Here is a 12804-nt window from a genome sequence, read left to right as displayed (position 1 = left end):
TCTTAATGGTTGGTAGGGGATCAAATACGTATATCTCACTGCAAAATGCAAATAAATGATATAATTTATACAATGTGATTTCTGGATTTTATTTTTGATATTCCATCTCTCAGTGTTAAAATTAACCTACCCTTAAAACTATAGACTGTTCATGTCTTTGTCAGTGGGCAAACTTACAAAATCAGCAAGGGATCAAATACTTACTTCCTTCACTGTACATGATTACTGTTCATGTCTTTGTCAGTGGGCAAACTTACAAAATAAGCAAGGGATCAAATACTTACTTCCTTCACTGTACATGATTACATAAAGTATACATTTATGACACTAAATTGATCAAAAGTCCAATATCAAAATCCAATATTCATAGTAAAAATAATACAGTATAGTGACACAAATCAATTTATTCAATCAGCGTCCTGTACGAATCCTTAGTCCCATTGTATATGAAGACTAGCTCTCCGTCAAAACACAGTATGTGAAAGGAGTGAAGCGCAGGATAGGAACAGACAGTAAATGATATTACGAAGCTGGACTGTGATGCAGGATCCCCTCTGCTCGTTTCGGCATCAAGGATTTCTTCTAATCAGCTTAGGAGGATTTTGTATTCTTGACGTTGCAGTGCAGATGTTACTGGCACATAAAGATACAGCGGTACATAGCAGTGTATTTCTATGCATCTGTATTCTTGTCATTCCAATTTTTTTTTAAATTAGTAAACATCACAGATCAGCAAATAACAGACATATTTGGTGTCCCTGTAGCCATAATGATCCACACAACACAGCAATCAGATTATTTATGGTGATTGGTAAATTACCTAAAAATATAGCGTGACTGTGAGGCCATGTTCACGCGTAGCAGCAATGCTGAGTCTTTTCCACTGACCACACAACACAAAAACAATTTTAGCTGATTGCTGCATTTTTTATGCATTTCTTTCATGCATTTTCTCTCTTATGCCGGTTTCACACGTCAGTGGCTCCAGTACGTGTAGTGACAGTTTTCTCACGTACCGTAGACACTGACTCACGTAGACACATTAAAGTAAATGTGTCTCTGCACATGTCAGCGTGTTTTCACGGACCGTGTGTCCGTTTGCAAAACACGGAGACATGTCCGTGTTTCTCCGGCAGCACGGTCCGCAAAGCGTCCCGCACACGTGCACACGGAGAACAGTGTGCACTCTCCTCCGTGTGCACGTACCACCACAGGAGAAACAGCGCTACAGTTAGGCGCTGTCCCCAGCGTGTGGTGCTGAAGCCGGCATTCATCCCTTCTGTCCTGCTCGGCTGAAAGCAGCGCTAGCAGGAGAGAAGGGATGAAAGATCAAGTTTTTTTTTTGTTCAAAATAAAGTTTGGGGTCACTTCCCGTGTCCCACCCCCTGTGCGCCCGTCCGCTTGCAGAGAAATACTCACCCAGCTCCCGCGATGCCTCCTCTCAGCGCCGGCAGCTTGTCCTGTGTGAGCGGTCACGTGGTACCGCTCATTACAGTGATGAATATAAGGCTCCAACTCCCATAGGGGAGGTGGAGCCGCATATTCATAGGTTGACCCCAAACTTTATTTTAAACAAACAAAAACTTGATCTTTCATCCCTTCTCTCCTGCTAGCGCTGCTTTCAGCTGAGCAGGACAGAAGGGATGAATGCCGGCTTCAGCACCACACGCTGGGGACAGCGCTTACTGTAGCGCTGTCTCTCCTGCACGGTCCGTGTGGTCCTCAGGCGGCACACGGGCGGCACACGGCTGCCGCACGTGTGCCACACTGATGTGCCACGTGAGCACACGGACACGGATAACTCCGGTACCGATTTCTCTGGTACTGGAATTATCTGGACGTGTGAGACTGGCCTTATTTGATGCGGTTTTGGTGCAGATGTGAAGCCGCGTTTTTAAAACTTTTTTTAATGCTACAAAAAGCGTTAATTCTCTACTTAAAAATGCAATGACTTTTTATTTCTTTACTTTCTTTTTTCAGTCTCCACAAAGCCTTTTGAGAGAAAAACTATCAAAACCGCAGGGCTCAGCAGCATCTATAGACTCACTGAGGGCAGAGTTCTCATGAAACTGTGGTCTAAAGACGTTACTGACCTGCGCCTCCTGTGGTCTAAAGACGTTACTGACCTGCGCCCCCTGTGGTCTAAAGACGCCACTGACCTGCGCCTCCTGTGGTCTAAAGACATTACTGACCTGCGCCCCCTGTGGTCTAAAGACACCACTGACCTGCGCCTCCTGTGGTCTAAAGACGTTACTGACCTGCGCCTCCTGTGGTCTAAAGAAGTTACTGACCTGCGCCCCCTGTGGTCTAAAGACGCCACTGACCTGCGCCTCCTGTGGTCTAAAGACGTTACTGACCTGCGCCTCCTGTGGTCTAAAGACGTTACTGACCTGCGCCTCCTGTGGTCTAAAGACGTTACTGACCTGCGCCCCCTGTGGTCTAAAGACGCCACTGACCTGCGCCTCCTGTGGTCTAAAGACACCACTGACCTGCGCCTCCTGTGGTCTAAAGACGTTACTGACCTGCGCCTCCTGTAGTCTAAAGACACCACTGACCTGCGCCCCCTGTGATCTAAAGACAGCACTGACCTGCGCCCCCTGTGGTCTAAAGACACCACTGACCTGCGCCCCCTGTGGTCTAAAGACACCACTGACCTGCACCCCCTGTGGTCTAAAGACACCACTGACCTGCACCCCCTGTGGTCTAAAGACGTTACTGACCTGCGCCCCCTGTGGTCTAAAGTTGTCACTGACCTGAGCCCCCTGTGGTCTAAAGACATTACTGACCTGCGCCTCCTGTGGTCTAAAGAAAGACGTTACTGACCTGCGCCCCCTGTGGTCTAATGACAGCGCTGACCTGCGCCCCCTGTGGTCTAAAGACGTTACTGACCTGCGCCTCCTGTGACCTAAAGACGCCACTGACCTGCGCCCCGTGTGGTCTAAAGACACCACTGACCTGCGCCCCCTGTGGTCTAAAGACGCCACTGACCTGCGCTCCCTGTGGTCTAGTGACACCACTGACCTGCGCCCCCTGTGGTCTAAGGACGCCACTGACCTGCGCCCCCTGTGGTCTAAAGACGCCACTGACCTGCGCCCCCTGTGGTCTAATGACACCACTGACCTGTGCCCCCTGTGGTCTAAAGACGCCACTGACCTGCGCCCCCTGTGGTCTAAAGACGATACTGACCTGCGCCCCCTGTGGTCTAAAGACGCCACTGACCTGCGCCCCCTGTGGTCTAAAGACGCCACTGACCTGCGCCCCCTGTGGTCTACAGACGCCACTGACCTGCGCCCCCTGTGGTCTACAGACGCCACTGACCTGTGCAGTTTTGGTGCTTTTTTTCCGTCTGGCAGTTTCAATGTGGAAACTAAAGAAAAAATGCTTGTAAAAAACTGCAGATACTTTACAAAGTGCAGAATCAATTCTTTTCTGTTCTATAAAAAGCACATTAATAACGCGGCTTCACATCTGCACCAGAAACGCATCAAATAAGGTGGAAAATGCTTTAAAAAAATGCAGCAGTAATGTAATAACCAGAGAAGATTGTTATTGTGTAGTTTTGTGCGGATCCTGCAGAAAGCGAAAACACAGGATTTCTGCACCGTGTGAATACGGCCTTACAGACACGAAATACGCAGATGTCGCATAGTGAAAAGATGAGAAAGTTCTGGCGGCTCCGACTCTTGAATGGAGGAACAAAAAAAATAGCGATGAGCAGGACGACGTCACAAAGTCCTGAGTGATCAACAGCCGCCACCGACCCCGAAAGGTCAGAGATCCTCAGCCCTCCGTCCAGCTGCCCGGGACCACTCACCTGGACCAGAGACCCGGGAAACATCCACTCGTCTTTAGTCCTGGATTTGGGTCTACGCCCTGCAGTCTCCTGAATTTCCCCCACTACTACTGCCCCTCTGACATCTCCTGCCGGGGAGAAAGAAAGGGCAAGTGGGAGTGGCTATGGATTGGGGTGTGGCCAGGGGCGTAAACAAAATTAGTCACCTCCCTCTTTCTTTTCTTCAAATGTTGGGAGGTGTGCATATAGGTGCAGTGTGTGGTATATGCAGTGTATATAGGGTGTAGTGTGTCATGTATGAGGTGTATATAGGGTGCGATGTATGAGGTGTATATAGGGTGTGGTGTATGAAGTGTGTATAGGGTGCAGTGTATGAGGTGTATATAGGGTGAGATGTATGAGGTGTATATAGAGTGCGATGTATGAGGTGTATATAGGGTGAGATGTATGAGGTGTATATAGGGTGAGATGTATGAGGTGTATATAGGGTGCGATGTATGAGGTGTATACAGAGTGATGTATGAGGTGTATATAGGGTGCGATGTATGAGGTGTATACAGGGTGTGATGTATGAGGTGTATATAGGGTGCGATGTATGAGGTGTATATAGGGTGTGGTGTATGAGGTGTATATAGGGTGCGATGTATGAGGTGTATATAGGGTGTGGTGTATGAGGTGTATATAGGGTGTGGTGTATGAAGTGTGTATAGGGTGCAGTGTATGAGGTGTATATAGGGTGAGATGTATGAGGTGTATATAGAGTGCGATGTATGAGGTGTATATAGGGTGAGATGTATGAGGTGTATATAGGGTGAGATGTATGAGGTGTATATAGGGTGCGATGTATGAGGTGTATACAGAGTGTGATGTATGAGGTGTATATAGGGTGTGATGTATGAGGTGTATATAGGGTGCGATGTATGAGGTGTATATAGGGTGTGGTGTATGAGGTGTATATAGGGTGTGGTGTGTCATGTATGAGGTGTATATAGGGTGCGATGTATGAGGTGTATATAGGGTGCAATGTATGAGGTGTATATAGGGTGCAGTGTCTCATGTATGAGATGTATATAGGGTGCGATGTATGAGGTGTATATAGGGTGTGGTGTATGAGGTGTATATAGGGTGCGATGTATGAGGTGTATATAGGGTGAGATGTATGAGGTGTATATAGGGTGTGATGTATGAGGTGTATATAGGGTGTAGTGTGTCATGTATGAGGTGTATATAGGGTGCGATGTATGAGGTGTATATAGGGTGTGGTGTATGAGGTGTATATAGGGTGTGGTGTGTCATGTATGAGGTGTATATAGGGTGCGATGTATGAGGTGTATATAGGGTGCAATGTATGAGGTGTATATAGGGTGCAGTGTCTCATGTATGAGATGTATATAGGGTGCGATGTATGAGGTGTATATAGGGTGTGGTGTATGAAGTGTGTATAGGGTGCAGTGTATGAGGTGTATATAGGGTGCGATGTATGAGGTGTATATAGGGTGAGATGTATGAGGTGTATATAGAGTGCGATGTATGAGGTGTATACAGGGTGTGATGTATGAGGTGTATATAGGGTGCGATGTATGAGGTGTATATAGGGTGAGATGTATGAGGTGTATATAGGGTGCGATGTATGAGGTTTATATAGGGTGCGATGTATGAGGTGTATATAGGGTGTGATGTATGAGGTGTATATAGGGTGCGATGTATGAGGTGTATATAGGGTGTGGTGTATGAAGTGTGTATAGGGTGCAGTGTATGAGGTGTATATAGGGTGCGATGTATGAGGTGTATATAGGGTGTGATGTATGAGGTGTATATAGGGTGCGATGTATGAGGTGTATATAGCGTGCGATGTATGAGGTATATATAGGGTGCGATGTATATAGGGTGCGATGTATGAGGTGTATATAGGGTGAGATGTATGAGGTGTATATAGGGTGAGATGTATGAGGTGTATATAGGGTGAGATGTATGAGGTGTATATAGGGTGAGATGTATGAGGTGTATATAGGGTGTGATGTATGAGGTGTATATAGGGTGCGATGTGTGAGGTGTATATAGGGTGCGGTGTATGAGGTGTATATAGGGTGAGATGTATGAGGTGTATATAGGGTGAGATGTATGAGGTGTATATAGGGTGAGATGTATGAGGTGTATATAGGGTGCGATGTATGAGGTGTATATAGCGTGCGATGTATGAGGTGTATATAGGGTGCGATGTGTGAGGTGTATATAGGGTGAGATGTATGAGGTGTATATAGGGTGAGATGTATGAGGTGTATATAGGGTGAGATGTATGAGATGTATATAGGGTGAGATGTATGAGGTGTATATAGGGTGCGATGTATGAGGTGTATATAGGGTGAGATGTATGAGGTGTATATAGGGTGCGATGTATGAGGTGTATATAGGGTGAGATGTGTGAGGTGTATATAGGGTGAGATGTGTGAGATGTATATAGGGTGAGATGTATGAGGTGTATATAGTGTGCGATGTGTGAGGTGTATATAGGGTGCGATGTATGAGGTGTATATAGGGTGCGATGTATGAGGTGTATATAGGGTGAGATGTGTGAGGTGTATATAGGGTGAGATGTGTGAGATGTATATAGGGTGAGATGTATGAGGTGTATATAGGGTGCGATGTATGAGGTGTATATAGGGTGCGATGTATGAGGTGTATATAGGGTGAGATGTGTGAGGTTTATATAGGGTGAGATGTGTGAGATGTATATAGGGTGAGATGTATGAGGTGTATATAGGGTGCGATGTATGAGGTGTATATAGGGTGCGATGTATGAGGTGTATATAGGGTGAGATGTATGAGGTGTATATAGGGTGAGATGTATGAGATGTATATAGGGTGAGATGTATGAGGTGTATATAGGGTGCGATGTATGAGGTGTATATAGGGTGAGATGTATGAGGTGTATATAGCGTGAGATGTATGAGGTGTATATAGGGTGAGATGTGTGAGGTGTATATAGGGTGAGATGTGTGAGGTGTATATAGGGTGCGATGTGTGAGGTGTATATAGAGTGCGATGTGTGAGGTGTATATAGGGTGCGGTGTATGAGGTGTATATAGCGTGTGATGTATGAAGTGTATATAGGGTGCGATGTATGAGGTGTATATAGGGTGTGGTGTATGAGGTGTATATAGGGTGCGATGTATGAGGTGTATATAGGGTGAGATGTGTGAGGTGTATATAGGGTGCGATGTGTGAGGTGTATATAGAGTGCGATGTGTGAGGTGTATATAGAGTGCGATGTATGAGGTGTATATAGCGTGCGATGTATGAAGTGTATATAGGGTGCGGTGTATGAGGTGTATATAGGGTGTGATGTATATAGGGTGTGATGTGTCATGTATGCGGTGTATATAGGGTGTGATGTATATAGGGTGTGATGTGTCATGTATGCGGTGTATATAGGGTGTGATGTATATAGGGTGGGATGTGTCATGTATGCGGTGTATATAGGGTGTGATGTATATAGGGTGTGATGTGTCATGTATGCGGTGTATATAGGGTGTATTGTGTGATATTTGGTTGCCCTCAGGTCTGTAGCGGACGATGATTCTTACAGGAAAACTGCCATTATTGCCCATAGTAAGCAATCAGAGTTGAGCTTTCACTTTACCTCAGCAGCATAAGAGGTGATGGCGGCCATCGTCTCCTTCCTGCAGTCGATGTTTCTCTGTGGAGGTCGGTCATATTGTGTGTGAGTACAACATAGCGCATGTGATAGTGGAGGTGAAGTACAGACAGCACCAGTCACAGGAACAGACGTCTGATCTGCTGAGCAATGGCTGGAGCCTTTCAATCCAATTCAACTAGTATGATGTGATGTGTAGTGTATCATGTGTGATGTGCAGTGTATCATGTGTGATGTGCAGTGTATCATGTGTGATGTGCAGTGTATCATGTGTGATGTGCAGTGTATCATGTGTGATGTGCAGTGTATCATGTGTGATGTGCAGTGTATCATGTGTGATGTGTAGTGTATAATTTTTGATTTATAATGTAGTATGTATGCTGTGTAGTGACAAGGATACACAGCCAGAGGGGTCACATTGAACTGACTGCTGCCACCAATGGTCAATGGAGCGCAGACGAGGAGATCACTACAGTAGATTTCACAGCTGCCACCAGTTTGTCAGGGAACACAACTCCGACGCCGCCATTCGTCAGGACAATGACGCAATTGTCTGATGAGTGATGGACAAGGCCGCAGCTATGATGGATATTGGGGACCTCACTGTGAGTGTTTGGTATATACACCTTTCATTCCAACACATGGAATATATATATATATATATATATATATATATATATATATATATATATATATATATATATCTACTATATAATTGTCTAACGGTCACTTCCGTCTGTCTGTCTTGGAAATCCCGCGTCGCTGATTGGTCGCGGCCCCCTCCCTACTCCCCCCAGTCAGCGCCCACATAGCGTTAACTGGACTGCCTTACACCGCGGCATAACGTCAGAAGGTCTCGGAGCTGCGCCTGCCCCACGTGCGGCAGTTCATATGAAAGGACACGAAAGCGGACTGTATTGTAGAGAGAGTGAGAAAAGAAGTCATAGAAAAAGGAGTGGATACCAGAAGGAGTTCTGCCCTGCACAGGCTGCCTCCTTCTGAGGCGCAGGATCCGGTAGCTGGAACACCGAGGGAGCAAAAGTCCTTTATGACTTGCTCCAGAGACCGGCAGGACAGCTAATTTCACATTACTGATCCGCCCCATACCCAGGAGGCAAGGTGGCACCCACGAGAGGCCGGGGCGTGCTAGAGTCCCTGTAAAAAGCCTCAAGCCACCGGTCATGCCGGTTGTCCTATCCATCTGGGGGACAGAGAGAGATATAACATCTACAACATCTGTGAGGACCTTATGAGAGGCTTAGCAATAAGGTACTACAACACCAAGGCACTAGAGGAAGGCTACTGATTTCCACCTGGATAAGGGGACTCTGGATTTGCCTCCAAACCGGCCGGACTCTGCCTGTCCTGTGATCTGTGCTTTGGACTGTGGATGGTGAAGCCTTCAGTAAAAAGGTAAAGAGACTGCAACCTTGTGTCCTTGTTCTTCACTGCGCCTCACACCATCCACCATCTACACACTGGGAAGCCCTGGGGTTACACTTCACCTGTGGGAAGGTACACCATCTAGGTGCCATAACATCACCCCAGCGGACCCCTTAAAGCAGCGTCGGTCACCCTGACCGAATACCACAGGTGGCGTCACGAACATATCCTTTTAAAGACCTTTCCCCCCTTTTACACGGACGTCCCTAGGGCCACGGCCCGGGTCAGCCACCATGACATCCCCCTGTGAACCGAAGGACACGGTACCGAGTTCCCACTGCCCTTTGGGGCGATCCATGACCAACTTTTTACTATTGATGCTGCCTATGCAGCATCAATAGTAAAAACATATAATGTTAAAAATAATAAAAAAAATAAAAAAATCATTATATAATCACCCTCCAACGGCCCCCGGATCCAGCCCAGGTCTTTCCCGCTCCTCGCGCACCGCTCCGGTCCCCAGAATGCATTGCGACAATGACCAGAGATGACGTAGCGATCTCGCGAGATCGCTACATCATCACGTGTTATTGCTGCTTAGGACCGGAGCGGCGCGCGAGGAGCAGGAAAGGCCTGGGCTGGATCCGGGGGCTATAGGAGGGTGAGTATATAATGATTTTTTATTTTATTTTTTTTTATAGGGATATGGTGCCCACATTGCTATATACTGCGTGGGCTGTGTTATATACTAGGTGGGCAGTGTTATATACTGCGTGGGCTGTGTTATATACTACATTGGCTGTGCAATATAATATGTGGCTGTGCTATATACTACGTGGGCTGTGTAATATACTACGTGGCTGTGTAATATACTGCGTGGGCTGTGCTATATACTGCGTGGGCTGTGTTATATACTGCGTCGGCTCTGCAATATACTACGTCGGCTGTGCAATATACTACGTGGCTGTGCTATATACTACATGGTCTGTGCTATATACTACATGGTCTGTGCAATATACTACGTGGCTGTGCTATATACTACGCGGCTGTGCTATATACTACGTGGGCTGTGCAATATACTATGTGGCTGTGCTATATACTACGTGGGCTGTGCAATATACTACGTGGCTGTGCTATATACTACGTGGGCTGTGTTATATACTACGTGTCTGTGCTATATACTACGTGGCTGTGCAATATACTACGTGCGCTGTGTTATAGACTACATGGGCTGTGTTATATACTGCGTGGGCTGTGTTATATACTGCGTGGGCTGTGTTATATACTACGTGGCTGTGTTATATGCTATACGGGCTGTTATATACTACGTGAGTTGTGTTATATACTACGTGGCTGTGTTATATGCTATGTGGGCTGCTATATACTACGTGGCTGTGCTATATACTACGTGGCTGTACTATATACCGTACTACGTGGCTGTGCTATATACTACGTGGCCGGCCGCCAACAATCAGCGACAGGTGCACTCCGGCCGAGAATTGGCACGGGATTTGAACCATGCTTCGCTAATTGGTCACGCCCGGCCAGGCAAATTCTGTGTATTCATTGTATTATTCTAAAATCTTCATAAATAAACTACATATATATTCTAGAATACCCGATGCGTTGGAATCGGGACACCATCTAGTATATATATATACCCCTCGTACGGTCACTGATAAATCCACTATAACATAAGAACCACTAGCTACCACCACTAATACAGGCCGATTGGACACTCATTACAGGTAGCGTATGGCTTTAGTGGTGCGGTTTACAGAGCAAGTGGAACAGAACTATTACATTTTATATTTAATCCAGAAAGATAGGCAGTGTTTATAAAAAATATAGAAGATGATACAAAATAGGAACAAAACAATATGGTATATACAGTTACATAAAATAAAAAGGAATAACGAAAGAAAACCTGATGTAGCAGAAATTGCTTAGAGCTTAGCGAAAGGAAGCACTGAGAAAATGAACAGAACCCACAGCGAACTAGGTCTTCCAAGGACTGACAAAGGACTAAACCCAGATACTGCTTTTTATTCCCCTTGATGAGCTCATGTGGGGGGAGATTGTAGGATGTGCTTGGCTCTTAAGAATTGTATGACTTAGAGGATACCATCGCTCCTGGGGATTCTAGGCGGGAGATATCGTCATCATTTTTTATTGTGATTTTGCCTGACACTGGTATTTTCGAAGTTTCACATGTGGGATAAACCCTTTGGCCGTAGTCACACTACCGTAGGATACGGATGAGTGCTATGCAGGAAAACATTGTATAGCACTCGGACCAGTGTTAATCCATGGGGCAGCTCACATCACCGTATTTTTTCTCGTGTGTGTGAAATCACAGCATGCCTCAATTGTAGGCGTATATCCTCCGAGACTCGCCAATGCAAGCCTATGGGTGCGAGAAAAACTCGGACACCACTCAGACCATTCGTCTAGCTTGCGACACATACGCACACATTTTCCTCATTTCAGCCCATTGAGCCTTAAAATTCAGTGGGGAAAAGCAGTAAGAAATGTAAAGCTGTACACATGTTATATGGATGTCATACGGATATATAGGTGCAACAAAATTGCATCATCGCATTGCAAATGTATTACACACGGATGACCATACGGAGAACACGTGTGCGATTCTCGGCAGGGAGACTCAGACTGATTTTTCATACGTTTAGTAGTGTGACCCCAGCCTTACAAAATGAGATCCCTTAACTATACCACTCCTTGTTTACTAACCCTCAAAATAAACAGTGACGCCAGAATTCTTTGGATAGTTATGACTACAGCAGCCTTTATTAAAACAAACAAACAATAAAAACATCAAAGAATAAATAACATTAACACGCTGGGAGGAGTCCTTGAAGCTCCCAAAATATGGTGATTACCAAACATAAAAGTGAACAAAAAATATACCATCAATTATTCCCAGCCGTTACCCCACTGGCTCGGGAGCACCATAACCACAAGGGTTCCAATTTTCACTTGAACTTTCTGGGGATCCAGCAAACCCTTGCCAAAACTCCCCTCCACATTTCACCAGATCCAGAACCATATTAAATAACAAAAAGAGGAATCCATATCCCAATGGATGCCCCAGATCAATTTATGACCAACTTCAAGACCACCCCCAACCACAAGAGCCTTTGACCACCTCAAAGGCCCGAGACCCCCTACACCAAAATGCTATGGCCCTTTCAATACCATCTTGTAAACCAAGTGCTCAGAGGTCACTGCCCACTAACCCTAATCCTGTCTGCTAACCAAAAATCATCCTCCCCTTTCTCCAACTCAAAATGCTGAACCAAATCACCCCCATTCCTAGAAGCAAAACTGGACACAGCCCTGTTTACCTTTATTATGGCCTTATTGATCTTCTCCACCGACCTCACTTTCTGCCAACATTTACGCGGCACGATCTCTGACCACACTGTGATGATCCCCGAATATGATATCCAAATTCATAACAAATTGTGCTTTATGTCTTTCACCAACTCCCAAAAAGGCCGAACCCCAAGATCATTACCGCCCACATGTAAGAACAGAATATCGGGAGCCCTGTCCAACTGAGCACTGTTATGTACCTCCTGTAACACCTTGTTCCAACCCATCCCTCTAAAACCGAGCCACCTGATCACAGCCTTACTCCTGGCAAAAACGAGCTGTCTACCCTCCTTCCTCACGTCAGCTCGCAACGCTCCCAATGGACGTACGAATGGCCGAGAATCCAGATTAACAACAGATTGGAACCTGAAGCGAAACACACGGCTTTGAAAACACCCATCTGCACAACAAAATAACATTTTAAATGAAGACCTTCATCCCTCAAATTCCGCAACTATCCCCTGAGTCCTAACGTAACTGTGATAACGCCTAGAACTCCACCCCCGATCCGCTGTATGGCTTCCGCACACAGTCGCCTCCGTTGCCGCCCCAATGAGGCACGAGGCGCGATTCATCC

The 12804-nt window shown here is 45.9% G+C and overlaps 1 protein-coding gene across 3 annotated transcripts in view; it reads left to right on the top strand.

The window, feature by feature from the left end:
* Positions 1–12804, top strand: part of WNT3A (Wnt family member 3A) — a 279783-nt gene that overhangs the window by 111282 nt on the left and 155697 nt on the right. The window contains exon 1 of one of the 3 annotated variants that reach the window (XM_077267813.1): positions 7487–7514. The exons of the other annotated variants lie outside the window; for them this stretch is intronic. The gene's annotated coding sequence lies outside the window, so the exon portion shown is untranslated. Of the gene's footprint in view, positions 1–7486; positions 7515–12804 lie in introns of those variants that run through there. 3 annotated transcript variants of the gene reach the window in all.

Source organism: Ranitomeya variabilis, chromosome 6 (assembly GCF_051348905.1).
Source record: "Ranitomeya variabilis isolate aRanVar5 chromosome 6, aRanVar5.hap1, whole genome shotgun sequence".
In the NCBI taxonomy this organism is placed as follows: Eukaryota; Metazoa; Chordata; class Amphibia; order Anura; family Dendrobatidae; genus Ranitomeya; species Ranitomeya variabilis.
Note: the sequence above shows the minus strand (reverse complement) of the source record. Positions and strands in the feature narration are given on the sequence as shown.